Consider the following 16689-nt stretch of genomic DNA (forward strand, 5'->3'; position numbering starts at 1 on the left):
GCTGGTCCACTATTGCCTGCACTTTGGCAGGCTGAGGCTTGAGGTGCCCCCGACTACCTGGTGGCTAAGGTACAATACCTCCGGCATGCCGACTTGGCACTTGGGCGGCTTTAGTGTCAGGCCAGCTTCCCTGATCCTATCTAGGACCGCCGCTACATGCACCAGATGAGTGTCCCAGTCATCACTAAACACAGCTATGTTGTTCAGATAAGCCCGAGCATAGCCCTTCATTCCTTCCAGCAACAGGTTGACCAGGCGCTGGAAAGTGGCCGGCGCATTCTTCATCACGAATAGCATGACAGAAAACTCATACAAGCCACTCGGGGTGTTGAAAGCTAACTTTTCCTGCGCCTCCTGGGTCAACAGGATCTGCCAATACCCACTGTACAGATCCATGATGGTCAGATACCTGGCCCCGGCAAGCTCGTCTAAGAGCTCATCCATACGGGGATGGGATAGGCATCAGCCACGGTATCAGTATTGAGCTGCCGGTAGTCCACACATCCTTCTTGGGCACCAAGACTACCAGCAAAGCCCATGGACTCTGAGACCGTGCAATTACCCCTAGGGCCAGCATCTCCTCAACCTCCCCATCAATGCTCCGCTTCACCTCTGCAGAGACCGTGTACATGTTCTTGTGGAGGGGCCAATGATCCCCGGTTTTGACCGGGTGATCAGTTAGATGAGTCCTGCCTGGCTTATCCATAAACAGGACCCAGCACTCTGCTAACATCTCTCGTGCCTGCTCCCGCTGTGGTGCCCTGAGTTGGGGGCCGATCCCCACCTTCTCCATTGAGCCTCCCTGCCGGGATTCTTCCAGGAGATCGGGCAGAACCTGGCTTGCTGGATCTCCCAGCGGCGGGCTACAGATAGCAAATGCTGCTGGCCCACTCGTATGGTACTCCTTGAGCATATTTATATGGTAAGTCTTGTGCCTACCTAAATTGTGTTAACCCTCTCATTTGTATACTGACTAACCTTAAAACTCACCCCACAAAGCATCCCAATAGCCTGCACTCATGGCTATTCTCCCACACTCAGTCACTCCTACCACCCATTGTGGCCAAGCACTGCCATCTACAGCACTTATTCCCTCACCTGCTGTCTCTGTAAGTTCCCCATCAAACCTCTTAGATTGTAATATGTGGTTATGGGGCAAGAGTCCCAAAAACAGTGCTCAATCTCGGTCAGAACTTCAGTAGATAATAAAAATCCTTATTTGGTTGTGGAGTCAGCCTATAACCATAACTAGGTATTGGACCCAGTGCTTAGTACATGAATCTATCATATATGACAAATAACATGAATGAGGGTTAACGTACCGTTACTTTGTAGGATTGCGCCCTACATGACCCTTGTGTTGCCGCACTGTTACCGGTCATCCAGTCTCAATGAAGGGAGACATACAATACTCACATATGGCTGTTCTCCTGTGCGTGCATCCACGCTCGGTGTGCAATATAACAGTAGGAAGGATCCGAAGTTTCCAGCGGTGCACAGCTTGTAGAGATGAGAGACCAGCAAGGTGTAGATTAAAAATGAAATTTTATTGGTTTAAGGACCACGCAGGTCCGAAACGCGTCAGAGTGTGTCCCCTGTACCATATGTTTTTTCAATAAAATTTCCTGCTCTTAGATTGTAAGCTCTTCGGGCAGGGATTTCCTTTCCTATTGTCTGATTTTGCTTATTGTATTATTATAATTCCATGTACTGTATTCTTTGTGAAGTGCTGAGTACACTTTTGGCACTATATAAATAAAGACATACAATACAATTCAATACCTGTCTCTGGATCCAGTTTAACACATAATTACACTCATTCATCCGCCAGTGAACTGTGTTCGGCCGGCCCAGGTGGCAAGTAGTTTGTTCTGCCGAGTGGACTTCAGAACAAGCACTTGCTGCTCAGGGATGAATTCTCAACTACCGGCATTACGATTATACCAGCGCTTTTGCCTGGTCTGAATTGCATTGAGGTTACATGGATTATGTGGTAAATTGGTGCATCACAAAGTAAGCTCACAGCAAGCATAAGTCCATTCAGGATGAATCCAATATCCAGAACAACTATGTTATAACAGAAATGATCACCCCAGGGTGAGGTGGGGGCCTAGTGGGGCCCACACAGCTACCACATAAGACAGTCCCTAGTGAGACATCACTAACCAAAGGGGTGTAGTAAATAAACAATCCAACACTAGAAAGGTAATAACAGAAGGGCTGCTGCCCTTTACCTGACTGTATGTTCCAGATAGGTAGAATTCCTCAGCGTGAAATTCTCAGAAGTGTAAGACGGGATGTGTAGAAGAAGGAAGGAGCACAGCCTGTGCTCCTTCCTTCTTCTACACATATTGCATTGAGGTTAGCCTGTGCAACCTCATGAGTTTCTCTAACCGGTCCCTGAGCCCCACCACATACAGTAGCACCAAGGAATCAGTATCGGTGGTCTCCCCCTCCCAGCCTTCACGAAATAGATCGACTGGTCCTCGGACACTGCGCCCACACAGAAGCTCAAAGTGGGAAAAGCCGGTAGACTCCTGCGGAACCTCTCAATACGTGAATAGCAGGTGCTGCAAGCATGCTTCATAGTCTCCCCCTGCAGCTTCTACAAATACTCGCAACATTTGCTTCAAGGTCCCATTGAACCTCTCCCATAATCTGTTCAAGGATGGTAGGGGGCTGTGCAGAGAGATTTGATTCCGCACGTAGCCCAGAGACTTTGGAGCAGTTCGGACATGAACTGCGCCCCCTGATCTGCTAGGATCTCACTCTGGAAACCTACCCTGGTGAAGATCTCAATCAAAGCCTCCACCATCTTACACACTTCGATTGAGGACAGATCTACATCCTCAGGATACCGGGTGGCAAAATCGACCACCGTGAGGATGTAATGCTTGCCAGACCAACTGGGGATCATGAGGGGACCCACTATGTCCATAGCTACCCTCTGGAAAGGTTCCCCAATTACAGGTAGTGGGTTCCCCGCCTTACCCACTTCGCTGGCAGGCATCACAGGCGCGGCAGAACTCTGCCACTGCCCCAGATGCCCCCGGCCAGTAGTAACACTGTAACAGCCGGGATCTCGTCCGAGTGACCCCCTGATGCCCCACTAGTGGTATGGAGTGGGCTACCTTTAACTGTTGCCGCCTATACTCTCTCAGTACCACTAACTGTCACCTACCTGTCCAGACCCTCTCTAAACCTGTAGACCCCTGCTCTCTATACAAGAGCCCGCTGTGCCATGAGTACCGATCTGACCCACTGTCCGAGGCAGACTCGGATGCCCGGAGTCTCATGCCCTCCAAGCTGGGATCAGCTCTCACCGCATCCCTAAACTGTGCCCCTACTTCTGGCCACACACCATTCGTTTCTAAGTCGAGGGGAAGGGAAACAGGTAAAGGGGAAGGTAAGTCAGCACACAGTCATGACTCAGTTTGACTTACCTGTCTGGTCTCCTCAGAGACCCGTGGAACTGTTGGTCCCAAATGCAGAGGGATGGCAGAATCCTCAGGTGCAACTCCTAAACTCTGGCTCCTGGTAATCGCTGCAACAGGAGCCAGCTCTGCCGTAAAAACGCATGTAACATGCCCCAAGTCATTGCCAAGGAGGACCTCCGCATCTTACCCGGGCAATGCCTCCACCTCCCTCATGCCACGTCTGGCACACCAATTAAGAAAGACCCGGGTAACCTGGATGGACCATAGTCAACTGTCTGGCATGGTCACTTGCATCACGGTGCCCAGGAGCAAATCTCTGGCCGGACCATATCAGGTCGAACCAGGGTAACTGTGGCACCGGAGTCGAGCAAGCCGGCTGCTTGGCGATCTCCGATGGTCACTTTGCGCAGATGCTTTTGCCGGACATCGTTGGATTGCAGCCCGACCATCGCAATCTGATGTCCCCTGATCTCCACTGCTGGTCCACTGGTGGCAAGTGTAGATTCCTCCTTTGAAGTCCCTCGCTGGGCTGGTTGGATGGCTGCACTTGGCTCCTCTGTTGTGCCAGTCGCACACGGGCGACCGGCCTCGCAGCTGGAGAGCGTTGCCCGTTTTGGGGTCCACCGGACCTCGGACGATCCGAACAGTCTGGCTTGTGGTGCCAAGTTTTGTTGCACTGGTAGCACCTCCTTTCGTGTCTGAACTCTGCAGCTTTGGGTGAACTTCCATTCGCTGCAGGTTTGCTCTTCCACTGAGGGGTGCTTTTTGCTCCCTTGGTCGGAGTGGCCGTATCCTGGGTAGCCAATTTCTTTCGCAATAATGCCCGGCTGGTGACGAACTCATCAGCCATTTGTGCAGTGTCCACATAAGACACTGCTGCAAAAATTGCTCTTTGAACATCAAGTACAGAAGTAAGTGGTACTTATTAGCACCATACTCCTCCACCCACTGGGTCCTGTGCAAAACCAGACAGGAGGCAAGCAGCATGTAAGACTCCTGGTGGCGCTTTTCCTTTAACCGGAACATGCCATGGTACGCTTCTGGGGTGAGGGCATACTGGGTGAGCAGGAGGGCTTTTACATGTCCATAGTCATTGCCATCCTCAGTGGGGTTTGCCTGGAGTGTCTCCTTGGCCGCGCCAGACAATAACGGTTAAGCCATAAAACCCAGTCCCATTCTTGCACCTGGTATCTTTGACACCGGGCCTCAAAGTTCCTCAAAATGTTTAAGTCGTATCCCCTATCTGTGCCCGAGACCAAGGCTATGGCGACCTACATCCAGGAGAATCTTAAGAAAGGGTTTATTCGGAATTCCACCTCCCCCGCCGGGGCAGGTTTCTTCTTCGTGAAAAAGAAGGATGGCTCTTTAAGACCCTGTATCTGTCACGCCTGTATGCCCGCAGACCTGGCAAGACCCCAGTACTGAGGTGGGAACGGTATTACACCACACACCCACAGCAGTGGGAGCAAGCCAGGAGTGTGGTATAGCTGGGCCTGTAGAGAGAGTGGTTAAGATACTTGCAACGTCTCGTGGTGTAAGCGTAAGAAAGGTCGTGTCCTTGTGCCAATGTCCAGGGGTCCAGAGGGTAGAGTCGTCAGGGTACAAAGCCAGGTCCAAGGATTCCAGAGGTCAGCAAGGTAGAGTTCGTAGCAAGGTTCAAGGGGTACAGAGAGCAGGGTTAGTCCAGGACAAGCAGGGGTCAAAGCCAGGGAAATCCAAAGTAAACAGAGGAACAGGATACAGCAGGGACAGAGAGGGAGCACAGCATAGGTCAGCACACACAGGGAAACAGGAACTATGCAGAGCGACGATAGAGAGGACAGACAGGGATTATAAAGGGAGACACACCAATAGGAAAGAGGGAGACAACAGGGATAGGTCAGGGAGAGAAGAGGAGACAGAAGGGGCAGACAGGGGAATGGCCTGTAGGGACTGCGAGGAGGAGTCAGGAACGTGGCAGGCCCAAGAAGAGGAGCGTCTGTAAGCTGAGGGTGCGCGCGCACAGGCTGCGACCGGGAGATGGCCCGCAGGGACCGGGAGGAGCTGAGGGAGCGCGCGCACAGGCTGCGTCACCAGGCACACGGAGCGCCGCACCACGGGTACCCTGATGGAGGGAGACAGAGGACCAGACGGAGCCGCCAGGGAAGGTGAGGTACTGGCCGCGGGCATAGCGAGTGTCTGGGAGCGGGGAGCGTCACTGCAGGGGCTCGGAGACCGCGCGGGCGCGCGAGGCCTGCGGGGCATGCGCTGAGGCAGTGGGGTAGAGAGAGAGGTAGACGGAGTAGGAAAGGGTAGAGGGATTGGAAGGAGATGGGACAGAAGCAGAGAAAGAAGGGGAAGGAATCTCCTGAATCGTGACAGTATCGACTTTCGTGGTCTTAACAAGATTACAGTTAAAAAAACGGTACCCTCTTCCTCTAATTTTGGAGCTTTTTGACTGGCTACAAGGAGCCTCTATATTTTCCAAACTCGACCTGAGAGGAGCTTACAATTTTATCCGAATACGAGACGGTGACGAATGGAAAACTGCATTTAACACGTGTTCGGGTCATTATGAATATCTAGTGATGCCGTTCGGCCTCTGCAATGCCCCTGCCGTCTTCCAAGAATTTATGAATGATATCTTCCGGGACATTTTGGGTATCTTCGTCATAGTATACTTAGATGATATCCTCATTTTCTCCAAGAATCTGGAAGATCACATTCGTCACACCAAGGTGGTTCTCTCTCGGCTTCGTGCAAATAGCCTCTACGCGAAGATGGAGAAATGTCTCTTCCACCAATCATCCACAGCCTTCCTTGGCTATATAATCTCCGATAAAGGTTTCACCATGGATCCTGAGAAATTGAAGGCTGTTCTGGTTTGGCTGTTGCCAAATTCCCTAAAAGCCGTTCAGCGTTTCCTTGGCTTTTCTAACTACTATCGAAAATTAATCCGTAATTTCTCCACTATCGCACTACCCATTACTGCTCTTCCCAAAAAAGGGGCTGATCCGACAGCATGGTCCTCTGAAGCCATCAAAGCCTTGGAGTTCCTCCAAAGGGCTTTCGTCTCCGCCCCCATCCTCCGGCATCCAGATACATCCCTTCCTTTCACCCTGGAGGTTGACGCTTCTGATGTGGGAGCCGGGGAAGTACTCTCACAAAGATCTTCTCCTCAAGAATGACTATCCTTGTGGATTACTTTCTAGGAAATTCTCTTCGGCCGAGAGAAATTATGATCTCGGGAACCGTGAACTTTTGGCTATCAAATTAGCCTTGCAAGAATGGAGACATCTCCTCGAGGGTACCAAAGAGCCAGTAGCTATTCTCACCGTTCACAAAAAACTTATTGTACATTGAGGGGGCTCGTCGTCTGGGATCCCGTCAAGCACGTTGGGCACTCTTTTTCTCTCGTTTCAATTACACGATTTCCTATATTCCGGGTACCAAGAATATCAAGGCCGATGCCCTTTCTCGCCAATTTTCTACGGAGGAAGGATCTAATGAATCTTCCGAGACCATCCTTCCAGCAAAGTATATTATTTCTGCCAATACGTTTGATATCCTGGATGAGATCAATAAAGCCCAGGCTCATATCCCTAGGAGATTTAAGGTGCCAGAAGGACGTCTGTACGCTGCCCCACGTTTTCGCCACAAGATCTTACTTTGGGGACATTCTTCCAGATCTGCTGGTCATCCAGGCTTCAAGAGGAAAGTGGATCTTATTAAACGAACCTTTTGGTGGCCTAAAATGAACAAAGTTCAAACAATCCAGGAGGAGCATATAAGGGGAAAGAAGACAAAGAAAACACACGATATAAGTGCCGATGTATGGACAATAAAATGTGGCATATAGTATAGTCTTGGCTCGTATGTCCAGCCTACACACAAGATGTAGATGAATAAAATGCAGTTTGCAATGAGGGCTGCTACCCGTGTGGAATTAATGCAGTCAGGATCCCCCCTCAGAGGCACACTCAGCAGTACATCTTGTGAGTAAGCTGGACATATGAGCCAAAGACTATACTACATGCCACATTTTATTGTCCATACATCTGCACTTATATTGTGTGTTTTCTTTGTCTTCTTTCCCCTTATATGCTCCTCCTGGATTGTTTAAACATTGTCATACTCCTTGGAACCCATGAAACAGGTCCCACCAGAGGGTTAGAGCTGGGTTATTAAGATTAACACTCATTATTTTATAATATTATCACTATTTTTATTTTTGATTAATTTTATTTATACCTCTATTATTATATTTTCACTTTTAAGTTGTTTGTGCCTTTATATTCACTTCTTCACAATATACTAAAATGAACAAAGACATTTTCGATTTCACCAGAGCTTGTCCAGTCTGTGCTCAGAGCAAGTCCGCCCGACACAAACCTTCCGGTCTCCTTCTGCCTCTTCCTATTCCGGAACGGCCTTGAAGCATATTTCCATGGACTTTATTGTGGAACTTCCAACTTCTAAGGGGATGAATAAGATCCTTCTGGTAGTGGACATGTTTTCCAAGCACACACACTTTATACCCCTCAAGGGTCTCCCAATTCAGCCACCCTGGCTGATATTTTTTCTAAAGAAATTTTCAGGTTACAAGGCGTGCCTCTCTCCATTGTTTCAGACAGGGGCACTCAATTCATCCCTAAGTTTTCGCGAGCGTTCTCTCACAGACTTGGCATTTCCCTCCTCTTCTCCTCGGGTTACCACCCGCAGACCAATGGCCAGATGGAGAGAATGAATCAGACCTTGGAGCAGTATCTCAAATGCTTTGTGTCAGAATCTCAAGACAACTTGGTGGACCTATTACCCTGGGCGGGTTTCGCTATTAATTCGCTGAAGAATGAGTCCACGCAAGAGTCGCCTTTTTCCATTAATTATGGGTTCCATCCCAGCAGCCTTCCCCTCTCCTCCCTCCTCTCTGGTGTTCCTGCAGCAGATACTCACGTCTCTAATCTACAAATCACTTGGAAGAAGATTCAAAAAGCCTTGCAAGGGGCCGTCCAAAAACAAAAGACACAAGCAGATCGGCGACGTCAGGTGGGGCCAGAATACAAACCTGGAGACAGAGTTTGGCTATCTTCAAAACATATCAAGCTTAAAACTCCTTCCCAGAAGCTGGCTCCTAGATTCTTGGGTCCCTTCAAGGTCCTCGAACGGATCAATCCTGTAGCGTATCGACTTTCGCTACCCCCCACCATGAGGATACCCTCCGTGTTCCACGTGTCCCTTTTGAAACCCTTCGTTCAAAATACATTTTCCGGACCGTCCTCAGAGACCCAATCCCGTCGTAATACAAGGGCAACAGGAATTTGAGGTCCATTCCATTCTTGATTCACGTTTTTCCAGGGGAAGACTTCAGTTCCTCGTTCATTGGAAAGGATATGGCCCGGAGGAACGCTCCTGGGTACTTGGTCATCATATTCATGCTCCAGCTCTCCTGAAACAATTTTGTCGGAAATTTCCTCACAAACCTTGGGAGGATTGTCCGGAGTCTGATCCTCAAGGGGGTGGGGGGTACTGTAAGGGATCGGGGGACACGTGCCTCTCAGCGGATCCCCGTCACTTCAGCTCCCAGTGCGGCTGTCAGCTCCGGTTCCCCGCTCCCTCGGCTCCTTACCTCTCCTGCCCCCACGCCGTGCCACTCCTCCACGGCGCACGCCGCATCCTCCCACGCACGGCTGGGGCGCGCGCACGGCAAGCTTACAGAGTGGGCACGCACCCAATCCTCTTACTCATTCTCCCGTGCCGCTGGCTCCGCCCCCCATCGGCTGCAGGCAATTTCAACTACTCACCTCTCTGAATCCCTCCCTGCTCACCTGGACCTATTCCTGGGATCACTCAGACAGGCCTCCGCTCCACCCCTTGCTACCATTGATCCTCCTGCATTTATAACCCCAGTCTGCCCTCTCCTTCATCGCTCTGCATAGTTCTTCTGTGACTTCTGTGTGCAGCTGTCTATGCCAAGCTCGGTTCTCTGTTACAGCTCTTGTTCCTGTCCCTGCCCCTGTTGGATACCTTTGGATTTGATCACGGCTCTTGTTTGACTACGTGTTCCTCGCTACCCCTGGACTCGGCTTTGGACCTCACTATGCTGCTTTCGCCTGCCCCTGACCCACGGCTCTTGGATATTGACCCTCTGTCTTCTGGAACCCCGGACTCAGCAAGTATCACGTTAACCCTTTCTCACCAGGCCCGGCAATGCACCTTACCACACTCCGGGTACACCCTCACTGTGGGTGCGTGTTTACCCTTACCCACCTCAGTACTGGGGACTGGCCAGGTCTGCGGGCATACAGGCATTACACACCTTTTATACTGGGATCATATGATTGAGCAAAACAAGGAGGCAAAATAAATTGTAATTTATTCCAGGAAAAGACATACACACAATGGCTCACAATATGCAATAGAAAACACACTTACTGGGGATCTGGGCTAATGAACTAAACTTTCCTAGTCCAAATGGTTACAAAATGAAGTCTGTATGAGTCCTTTCCAATGACCGGGAGGTACTCCAAAAGTCCTGGAAGTCAATTCGGCATGCAGTTCCAGCCACGACCACTACGTTTCATTTTCAGAACTTGCCCCTAAAAAGCGGGACTTTCTTTCAAAATTTCTGGCCTTGAAATCTCTGAACCTAGCTCACGTCTATTTATCTCAGAGCATCTTTTTGGGATCTTGAATTTGCTGTTGGTGGTTGGGTGCTTAGAATCTGATGTCCTGATTGGCTGCTAGGTTTCTTATAGGTTTTGGAGTCCCATTCACAAACCACTACAGTCAATCAGTGCGTGGGAATTTCTCTGCAAGCCTATCACCGATTTGCTGGTATTCTGAAGCCGGGCGGGCACCGATTTCAATTCTGCTAAGGGGCATGTGCCAACCTGGCACCTCTGCCTCTTAGCATATTGAACCCCCCGCTGTGCCAGGCGCCTCAAAGTCTGGGGCTTGGCAAATGGTGGCCGGATAGCCCTTTGTTATATCAGGACGTGGAAGCTTGAGTGTAACTCCAGTACCCCGCCTATTCTAACACCATGGCATCCCTAAGGCTTTCAAGTCCGGGACCTGAACAGACACAGTAGCACCACGCCTGGTGGCCAACTGGTCTCTCGGAACCCAGGACTTGGAAATCCTACAGTTTATATACAGATTACCAGCATATATACGTATTAAATATAATCCTTTAATAAAATATACCTTTACACTGTATCTTGTGCTACTGTAAAAATGTATGTGACCCTTTCTGGTGGCCGGGATAGAATAAGAAGAAATACTCTCTACTCTTACTAGCCTTATCCCTGTCACACTGTAGAAACCTGACTTTACAGTTGGCACACAAATAAAACACTCACAGCTTTATCACATAGCTGAAGCACCCCCTGAACCCCTATACCAGGATCAGGGTGACTTGGGCATGAACTGGGCATCCCCCCCTTCTACTATAGACCATTCTGGGGATACCTTTATCCCCTATGCCCTTTTTTACCTTTCTGGTCTGTGCTGAAGCAGGGGCTCCTGGCATTGAGTCGCAAGAACGTTTCCAGGGTAGGATTTTGACCGGAGCACTGTGCTTCAATGTATCCGAGAATTGCACCTGATTTTCGGGTACATCTTTGGGGTATCCCGTTACTCGGGGACCCCGCTACATAGGCACAATCTGAAAAGACTTTCTCCGGAAAAACCACCCTGAACTCCTAGCCTAGCAATCTCTGCTTGCTGGCACTCCTGGAAAGGCAAAAGCACAAAACTTCTTTATTGTCACATAATTTACACACAGTCACAGTAATGCAGGTGCGGCAGCCAGGTCCAAGAGCTGACACTCTAGGACCCCAAAACAGGGATCAGGTGCAACCAAGTGGGCTTAACCTTTATTATTGAGCCTTGTTACCTCCTCACTGTCACAGTGTGTGTGTGTGTGGGGGGGGGGGTGGGTTTAAGTGTGTGTATGATTAGTACTTCCCCCACCCAGGTGAGTGTGTGACTGTATGTGTGTGTGTTGTGATTGAGGATGTATGTTGTGATTGAGAGTGTGAGTGTGTGTTGCTGTTGAGGGTGTGTGTGGATGGGTGGTGTGTGTGTGTGTGTGTGTGTGTGTGTGTGTGTGTGTTGTGAATGAGTGTGTGACTGTGTTTTGTGATTGAGTGTTTGTGTGTTATGATTGAATATATGTGTGTGTTGTCAGTGTGTGTTTCCGTTGTGATTAAGTGTGTGGGTGTATGTTGTGATTGAGGGTGTGTGTTGTGATTGAGAGTGTGAGTGTGTGTTGTGATTGAGGGGTGGGTGGGTTGAGTGTGTGTGTGTATCGGGGGGTGATTGAGAGAATGTGTCTGGTGTGGAATTGAGTGAGGAGCGGGGTTGTATGAGGGGGAGAGTGAATGAGTGGGCAGAGAGGGGTGGGAGAGAGAGTGAGGTAGAGTGAGACATGGGGCGAGAGAGAGGGACTGTCACGGGAGTGAGTGTGAAGATGAGAGTGGGGACAGTGAGGATCAGAGGGGGGAATGAGAGCAAGGTATGTGAGATTGGGAGTGCTCGCAAAGCCACTGACATGAGGAGCCCAGTGGAAACTACATTTATTTTGTGGTGTTTGTTTAGGGGGCCCTATCAAGATTTCTGCAGGGGGGGGGGATGTAGTTACGCCCCTATGTATGTCAACCTTTTTGTTGAACTTTTAGAAGCACCTACAGTAGGGTTTAGCATGCCAAGCCGGCCTCTTTGGATAATAAGAAGTTACATAGTTACATAGTTACATAGCTACATAGTAGATGAGGTTGAAAAAAAGACATAGGTCCATCAAGTTCAACCTATGCTAAATTTAGACAACAGATACTTTATCCTATATCTATACTTACTTATTGATCCAGAGGAAGGCAAACAAAAAACCCCAGAGTCATATCATCCAATGATATCTCATAAGGGGAAAAATTAATTCCTTTCTGACTCCAAGAATTGTCAATCGGATTAATCCCTGGATCAACATCCTTCCCATGTATACTTATTTGGTATATCCCTGTATACCTTTCCCATCTAAAAAGAATCCAACCTTTTTTTTAACAAATCTATTGTATCTGCCATCACAGTCTCCATGGGTAATGAATTCCACATTTTAACTGCCCTTACTGTAAAGAACCCTTTCCTTTGTTGCTGGTGAAATTTCCTTTCCTCCAACCTTAAGGGATGGCCCCAAGTCCTTAGTACTGCCCGTGGGATGAATAGTTCTTTTGAAAGCTCCTTGTATTGTCCCCGAATATATTTGTATATAGTTATCATATCCCCTCTTAGACGCCTCTTTTCTAATGTAAATAAATCTAATTTAGCTAGCCTCTCCTCATAAGTCAGATTGTCCACCCCCTTTATTAATGTGGTGGCTCTTCTCTGCACTCTCTCTAGTTCCATAATGTCTTTTCTTAGGATTTGTGCCCAAAATTGTACTCCATATTCAAGGTGTGGTCTTACTAGTGCTTTGTAAAGGGGCAACATATGTTTACTTCCCTTCCATCCATTGCCCGTTTGATGCAAGATAAGATCTTGTTTGCCTTTGCAGCTACTGCATGACATTGGGCACTATTGCTAAGCCTGCAGTCTACAAGCACTCCTAAATCCTTCTCCATCAAGGATTCCCCCAATATATCTCCATTTAATTTGTAAGTCGCCTTTTTATTCTTGCATCCCAAATGCATAACCTTACATGTATCTGTATTAAACCTCATTTGCCCTTTACCTGCCCACGTTTCCAGTCTCTCCAAGTCCTACTGAAGAGAAATTACATCCTGCTCTGATTCTATTACCTTACACAATTTAGTATCATCAGCAAAGATGGAGACTTTGCTCTCTATGCCAACCTCAAGGTCATTAATAAACAAGTTAAAAAGCAGGGGCCCCAGTACCGATCCCTGAGGTACTCCACTCACGACTTTACCCCAACCTGAAAAAGTTCCATTTATGACAACCCTCTGTTGTCTGTCCTTTAACCAGTTTTCCATCCAGGTGCATATATTATTACTGAGTCCAATTTTCTTTATTTTGTACACCAACCTCTTGTGTGAAACCGTATCAAAAGCCTTTGCAAAATCTAAGTAGACCACATCAACTGCATTACCCTGGTCTAAATTCCTACTTACCTCCTCATATAAACAAATAAGATTAGTTTGGCAAGATCTATCCTTCATAAATCCATGCTGACTATTACTAATAATTTTGTTTTCCATTAGGTATTCCTGAATATTAGCCCGTATTAAACCTTCAAGTAGTTTCGCTAGTATTGAAGTCAGGTTTACAGGTCTGTAATTTCCCGGTTGTGATCTAGCTCCCCCTTTAAATATAGGCACCACATCTGCTTTACGCCAATCTTGTGGTACTGAGCCTGTGGAAATGGAGTCCTTGAATATTAAATATAATGGTTTGGCTATTACTGAGCTTAACTCCTTGAGAACTCTTGGATGTATGCCATCGGGGCCAGGTGCCTTATTTACTTTAATTTTTTCAAGTCGCTTATGAACTTATTCCTCAGTTAACCAATTGTTCATTAATATGGAGGTTGTGGCTTCCTCTTGCGGCACTACTATTGAACTTGATTCTTCCCTGGTAATTACAGAGGCAAAGAATTTGTTTAATACCTCAGCTTTTTCCTTATCTCCAATAATCTGCCTACCCATCTCACACTGAAAGGGTCCTCTATTTTCTTTTCTCATTTTTTTGTTATTAAGGTACTTAAAGAACTTTTTAGGGTTGACCTTACATTCTATTGCAATCCTTTTTTCATTATCCATTTTTGCTAATTTGATTGCCCTTTTGCAATTTTTGTTACATTCCTTATAATTCTGATACGATGTCTCCGTCCCTTCTGACTTAAAGAATCTAAACGCCTTCCACTTCTTGTCCATTTCCTCCCCTACCTGCTTATTTAGCCACATTGGTTTTTACTTATTTCTTTTATACTTATTACGCACCTGATAAGTGTGTTTTCTAACAATGTTTTAAAGACTGCCCATTTCTCTTCTACATTTTTCCCTGCAAAAACATCATCCCATTGTATTACTACTAGATTAGACCTCAGTTTATTAAAATCTGCCTTTCTAAAGTTTAAGGTCTTTGTTGAACCCAAGAAATCTATTTTTTGATCATTTATTTCAAATGAGACCATGCTATGATCACTTTTACCCAAATGTTCCAGGACTTGAATATTTGTTATTACTTCTACATTGTTTGATATGACCAAATCCAGTATTGCCCCTCTCCTGGTTGGTTCCTCAATAATTTGGGTCATATAATTGTCTTTAAGCACCCCAAAAAAACTGTTTCCTTTTGTTGTAACGCTAATCTCATTGCCCCAGTCTATGTCTGGATTATTAAAATCCCCCATTATGCAAACATGACCCAGTTTTGATGCCTTTTCCATTTGCAAAAGTATTTTAGCTTCCTCAATCTCACAGATATTTGGTGGTTTATAGCATATTCCCACAAACATTTTCTTAATACTTTTACCTCCACTGCTAATTGCTATCCACAAAGTCTCTACATTTTCATCATTCCCTTCATAAACACCATCCCTTATAATAGGTTTTAGATCCGGTTTAACATATAAACATACTCCACCTCCCCTTCTATTTGTTCGATTCCTTCCGAAAAAGGGAATAACCCTCTAAATTAACTGTCCAGTCATGAGTTTCATCCCACCATGTTTCAGTAATGCCTATGATATCATACTGCTCCCTTGCAGCTATTAATTCAAGCTCCCCCATTTTATTTGTCAGGCTTCTTGCATTAGCAAGCATGCATTTAAGTTTTTTCAGCCTGTACTATTATCTGCTCCTTCCTTTCTGCGCCCACTTGGTTTAGTCTTTAGAAGTTTTCTAGTATTATCTGTATTTACTATGGGTGTCTCACTGCTTGTCAAACTCGCACTTGCCCTCATTCTACCTCCATACCACCTTGTATCCTCCTCTATTCCATTTAGTTAATTATCTGTTTCATTCCCCTCCCCCCTCCATCCTAGTTTAGCATTCTCCTCTCTAGCACAGAAGATCCCTCTTCATTGAGGTGCAATCTGTCCCTAGAATATAGATGGCACCTCTCAGAAAAGGAGTCCCAGTGGTCTAAAACCCAAACCCCTTCTTCCTGCACCCCTTTCTTAGCCATGCATTAACCTCCCTGATCTCTGACTTGCGACATGCGGTAGCGCATGGCACTGGTAGTATTTCAGAAAATACTACCTTGGAGGTCCTTGCCTTAAGCTTTTTGCCTAGATCCCTGTAATCATTTTTTAGGACCCTCCATCTTTCTCTAACTTTGTCATTGGTGCCAACGTGTACCAAGACCGCCGGGTCAATCCCAGCCCCCCCCCCCAACAATCTGTCTATCCAATCCGCAATGTGCCAAACCCGAGCACCCGGGAGACAACAAACTGTTCGGTTCATGCGGTCACGGCAACAGATTGCCCTATCTATCTTCCTAATAATGGAGTCCCCTACCACCACAATCTTTCTTTGTATCTGAGCATCCTGAGTCCCCACTGTGCTGGAGGAACTATTCCCCTGGCTGCTAGAGGAATTATTCTCCCCCAGCCTTGCCATTTCTGCCCCGACATTCCCAATATCTTCACTCAACATGGCAAATCTATTGGGATGTGTCAGCTCAGAAACGACCTGCCTCTCTTCCTATTGCCCCTGCTTTCCCTTCTAACTGTCACCCAGCTACCTACCTGCTCCTCACTAATGGCAACCAAGCTACCTACCTGCTCCTCACTAACAGCGCCAGCATCTGCACCACTAGTCAAAGCATGGGCCTGCTCAGTGAGCTCTAATTCCCTTTCAAGATTGCCAATGTCCCTCAATATTGCAAGTTGCCTCTTCAGATCAGCAATCTCTGATTCTAAAGAGACCACCCGATCACACCTCTCACAGCGGTATGCTCCTTGGAACAGCTGCTCCAAGTGCACATACATGTGGCAAGATGTGCATTGAGTGGCATTTTCAATCCTGCTCATTCAAGCAACTATGAAGTTTAGAAGTACTAACAGTAAACTGTACTTCAATATACTATACCCTGTTTAACCGCTTCCTTGTTCAAACTGCTTCTGGTACTAACTGCACACACTTTAAACAACCACCACTTCAAATCAACCACACGGATCAGTCAGTACACGCAAGCTCAGGATTCGTTAGAAGCCTCTGTTTAAATAGGGACACCCATTTGGTGTGTTAGGTTATCTATTAACTTACCCCACCCACTGCTGGTGTGTTAGGCCAGCCAATTAACCAACCACACCCAC

This window comes from Ascaphus truei, chromosome 8, assembly GCF_040206685.1.
Source record: "Ascaphus truei isolate aAscTru1 chromosome 8, aAscTru1.hap1, whole genome shotgun sequence".
Classification (NCBI taxonomy): domain Eukaryota; kingdom Metazoa; phylum Chordata; class Amphibia; order Anura; family Ascaphidae; genus Ascaphus; species Ascaphus truei.